Source organism: Pelecanus crispus, chromosome 2 (genome assembly GCF_030463565.1).
Source record: "Pelecanus crispus isolate bPelCri1 chromosome 2, bPelCri1.pri, whole genome shotgun sequence".
NCBI lineage: Eukaryota > Metazoa > Chordata > Aves > Pelecaniformes > Pelecanidae > Pelecanus > Pelecanus crispus.
In genome coordinates this window covers 99,078,733-99,084,317 of record NC_134644.1, presented here as the reverse complement: position 1 = coordinate 99,084,317, position 5,585 = coordinate 99,078,733, and positions in this window count along the sequence as shown.

The following is a 5,585-nucleotide window of genomic DNA, read 5'->3' as shown; positions in this document are numbered from 1 at the left end:
GAATTAATAGTCTATTATGTACATTTTGGCTTCCTTATGATCTGTCACTGTAAATAGTCTCATATATATATAAGACCTCTTTCTGTGCTGTAATGTCAATGTAAAGGAATATTTCAAATGAAATGAAATTTCAGTTAAAATTTCCTTTGCTCCCAACTGAAGACCTTCTGTACTGTCAGCACAGTATAGTTGGAATTCGAATCGAGAGCATTTATAGCAGTGCAGATAAGAGTGGGTTACAATAATACTTTAAAAGAAAATCCCACCAAAAGTCTTTTTCTGATTAAAGTGTTTGTCAAATTTTGAAACTTTTCAGCGATTACTAGTTTGTGATATTCTTCCAGACTTGTTTATGGTTTTAGTAGTTGCCATTCCTCATAACATTTATAACTGTATGGAAGAATATTCTGAGTTGCAAGTATTTATAATTTCAAAACTCAGACCAGTCTGTCACTGGTAGTTACAGGGAAAATTACTATATTTGTGAAACTTACAGAAGAGTCCTGTCCTGTAAGATGACAATTAACTGAGAACACTGAGATCTGGCAAGTCAAGCTGAAACACAAAACATTTTCTATGTCACTCCTTCCCCATAAACCTACCAGCTGAGATATTTTGAGGTGATAGGACACTGTAAACATTTAGACTGTTAAATGAAAAGGGTTTTTTTCCCCAGCTTCTTTCATAACAAAGACATTATTTTGTCCTGTGTCACATTGTAAGAAGTAGTAAGAAAAACAATATTTTCTTGTTTTTTAGACTGAAACATTGGCAAAAAAAGAATAGCACAAAAAGGAGAAAATGAAATTATTACAGTTACACTTGACTCTCAAGAAAGCACACTTCTCTTTCTTTGCAAGCTACTCTACCAATTGATTCATTATTACAGACAAACTTAACTTTCTTCTTTGCTATTGTTTTCCTGTATTGTTTAGATGAAGAGCACTAGGAAAACTATGTATAATCTTTCAACTATGTGAATGTATGTGCAAACTTTATGACTGTGAAATCAAATAAATCAATATTTAGGAAGCTCAGAACAAAAGACTGAAGTCATTTATGGTGACTTGCATTAAGCAATTTACTTTGTGCTTAGCATTGTTTAGCTAAGCTAATCATGGAAGATTAACCTTTAAAAATTTATATTGCAAAGTATGTTGATCCCATTCTTGGTTCTTAATGTTTTTAGCTCAGTAAACAACATTCAACATTTACCAATAGTAATGTCATGGACAAATATTCCTCCATCCTGCAAATAACAAAGGTTTAAATTGTTTTCTCTTCCTTTTTTTGAGAAAGGAGTTGAAGACTGGCAGCAGTGCAGTCTTTTTTTTTTTTTAATGGTGAATTAAATGATGACATCACTGCAGAGATCATTAGAAGTTAAATGTTTAACACTGAAAAATATTAGGCAAGCTTTCAGATTTTTGCAGTGATCACAGTTTCCTCATTCTTTTTGAATGAAACAAAAATACTTTAAAGAATGAACGGGAGGAAAACTGGTTCTAGGGTGTGTTCTTATCCTAAATCACAGGGGCACTGAATTACATGTGTAGGTATGAACCTCCAAGCAGTCCTATTGCTTTTGCTGTGACACCTCATATGTTTGTACCTACTTCTGATCTTTGCCTCCGGGTAGTGCTGTAATATAAATATTCAATATTGAGAATGAAAAAGAAGTAATATTTCATGATAGATTCAGTGTTTACCATTCAAATTTTCTAGTACCTTTCTTCACAGGAGTTCTGAGGAACAAACAATCTTAAATTAGTTTGTCAAGCTTTTTGAAATCTATGCTCTGAGCACCCGTCCTGTTCCATAAAATTATTTTAAGAATCTACAAAAGGCAATTAAGGAAGGAAAGTTCAAACATGTTATGCAGCAACTTGCATGCATGAAGTTCCAGAGATTAAAAGAATATTGGTAACCATTAAAAAGGAGAAGAATTTATGGGACAGACTCTGTAGCAGTACTAATCCTTGATAATAGTACAAAAGTGCTACAGATCTTTTTTTCATATAATACAAAAGCTGTCATTGATGTTTAATGGAATTGGAATAAGTTTCTTTTAGCTTCACAAGACATAACATCTCAAAGTGTGTGAACTGTATTTAGATGGCATATACCTGGAAATACAAAAATGTTTCATACTCACCCATGTTGACTCTTATATTAAAAACAAAAACTGTTGGAACAATCTGAAGAAAGTCATATATGCAATGACACCTTGGGAACACCAAGTGAGAAACACAAGTCATGTAAATGACCACCTCAAAACTAGACTATTTTTGTAGAAAGGTTAAGAACATTGGGTTTTGAGAGATTTTGTCACTGCTAGATGTAAGTTTCCCTTTTAGATACCTAACTCAATGGAGCTTTTAAGGATATAATTAAGCCAGTTTTTTCTCTATTAGTGTTAAATCCAAACTAGAATTGGGCCAGGGCAGAAAATGGCAGTAGTTCTATTCCTACATCAAATATTATTCATAACTAAATTCTTAAGAAAAAGGGAGGCTATTGCAGCTTAATTTCTGTTTTGAGAATTTTTTGGAGTTTCAGACAGATTCCTGATTTGAAGAATGGCTGTTAAGACACAGCATTGAATTTAGAAATGCAATATTTGCTCTGGTTAGGAGATGCTGCTACATCCACACATCTTGGCAGAAACTGTAAAGCAAGGCTCTAGATCTGCAACCAGACGGGATGGACCAGCCTCATCCGAAGAATTTGGGTTTATTATCTTGGGGGGGGGGGGGGGGGGGGGAGGGGGCGGGGAGGGAAGGAGGACAACTACTGTATCCCTTTAGCACCTCATGCGAGATTTAAAGGTTTTTCAAAAGTCCTACAGATATCTTTTGTCCATTTTTTTGCTGACACTGTTGAAGAACAATAGCAGATAAAAATCCTGCACTTTCTTTGGTAATGTATTCTGAGCTGTTGTATCACACTAGTCCAAGTGGTCTAGAATTCTGCTTTTAATTTCAGCTGGTTTTTTAATCTTAATTCCTAGTACATGGTGATTTATATCTAAGCAGCTAACAGCATACAGCAAAACACAGTATTAGTTTAACATAGTAATCAGAGGCTAACTTTGACAATATGAGGCTAAACTGCTTCTGAAAAATGCCGTATGTCACCGCAGGGTGTCTATGACCATGTGCATACACGGAATATTCATACAAGATATACGTATACAGTAAACATATGAAACGTGGGATGTTAAGCATTTGGTTCTGGTTAAGACCAATGAAAACTGAGGTTTCTGAACTCCACACAGGAGATTCTCACAGTGTCCTGTCATAGATATCTATTTCATGGGGAAAATGTAGCCTTTCCTCCAGAGCTCTGAAAGTTTAGTTCCAAAGGTGTGTTTAGAAAATAAGACTTCAAAAAGCTCTGGTTCTTTTTTCATTTACTTCCTCTTCGATCCACAATATTGGTTTTGATTCAGAACACTTTAATGGGGACTGTTTCTATTTTCTTTGTCAGTAGGCTGATAGACTGTTATTACTATGGAGCAAAACCTTTTCAATACACAATATTCCTAGTGGGTCATTAACTTTATGTTGAAATAAAAGAACTTTTTCTCTTTTTCTCCTGACAGCTATTTCTCATTTTTCTATATTAGACCAAACTTCTACTCTCTTTATTACTTCTAAGACTTTTCTAAAACCAAAGAAAGACTAACTATTCCCAGTCAAGCTTATAGTACACAGTGTATGGTTAAGAGAAATAAGATTTGCACAGGTGCTTTATCCTCTTCCAAAGTGTTAGTGTGTTACTCCTTGATTCTATGCTAGTATTTGTTCTTTCTCCTTTGAAATTAATGGGGGAAGACTTCAGTCTTATGGGCATTTTGAAATAAAATGTTAGGCCTGTAGGCCATGGACTGATGAAATATTAAACATACTTTTTTACTTCCTTCTACATTACTTACAAAATGAGGAGAAATCACACAGCTGACCACACTGCAGCTACTTAATGCTGCTGTAAATAGATCATAATAAGCATGTGGTATACGTGATTATCTGTGCTGATAAATGAAAGGGTGTGGATTGTTCAGCATCAGTGGAAGGAGTGGAACAAGAAAAAAAAATATCCTGATTGCAGCTGCAAATGGTAGCAATTTTTCTTTCCTGCATTAATGAATGTAATTCATGTAATGCATATTACTTCATTCAACAGCAAAATTCTCACGTTCAGTTCACAGACATAAAGTATTTTAATTAGGAATATCAATGAGTAATGACAATCCACTTCCAGAAAAAGCAAAGAAAGACACTTCTTTGGCCATGTAGAAGGACCTGCAATGTGAATATTGTTTATCAGTGTAATAAATTCACTTTCCTAAAACTCTTTACCAAAAGAATATCCTTTAAGCCATATTCTGTTTTATTTCTCTGTTTTTCCCTTCTAACCCGCCTTTACATGCAGTATTTGACTGCAAACCTGCATTTTACAGTCTTTAGTGATCAAATTACTTCATCCTCCATAAACATTACAAATTAAAAGTTTTCAGCAACTAAACTCCAACACAACATACACAAACTAAAATAATTCATTGTCTAGAGACCATAACAAATTTTAATGTGCATTTACAGAGCAAACAGAGGGCTGAAAGGAGTCAAACCAGTGGAAGTGAAGGTATGTATTACAAAATCCACACAGTACTGAATTACAAACTAAAAAGTGATGTTTTGTCAAAAAAGGAAATAAAGATGTCTATTGGTGGCACGACATATAGATAATAGTAAAAACTGGCTTGCATGAGGACCAAAGTATGTCTACTCTGAAGTTATATAACACAGACTGTAAGCAATTTACAGAATTTAAGTTAGTTTTGCATATACAGGAGTTGCAAAATTAGAGAAAACACACTGAAATATAGAACGCACACAAAAAAAAAAGATGTATAGATATATATATAAACCTCCACGCAGTCATCAGGGGTTGGCCTAAGTCAGTAATTGCCACCATTGAACAAGAAACAAACAAAAAAAGACAGGAAAAAAACCCACAAGGGAAAAAGAATAATAATAAAAAAACCCCAAACAACTCAAAAGAAAAATATCCTCACTTGTTTTCCAGAAACAACTTCCTCTAGTCTGCCTAGCTGCTTTGTAGAGTTCCTTTTCTCCTCCCTATTCCTCATGCAAAAAAAAACAAAACCCTTTTTGATAGAGTTTGTGGGGTGTTTTGGGGGGCTTGATGTTAAATCGCTATGTTTTGTTTCATTGTTTGGCCTCTGTTTGCTTCCAGGCTGGAACAGTTCTTTCAGTGTAGGAAACCAAATGTCATCCATGGTTAATTCTGTAATACTGATGACTTGCAGGCCAACCCCTGAGAAGTCAAGGATGAGGCTTCTCCTTGCAGAAAGAAAAGGAAAGTAGGTCTTGCTGTTACAAAACGTTTGATTACATCACACCAGTTCTCTTCAAATAAAAGATCAGTGATACGCCAAAGAAAATAAGATATATCAAGAAAACATGTGGTATCCTCTTCTTTTTATAATATTTATTTTTTTATTTTATTTATTTAGTATTTTTGTTTGTACTTCCTGAAGAAGGTGCTCCTTGTGTAGAGAT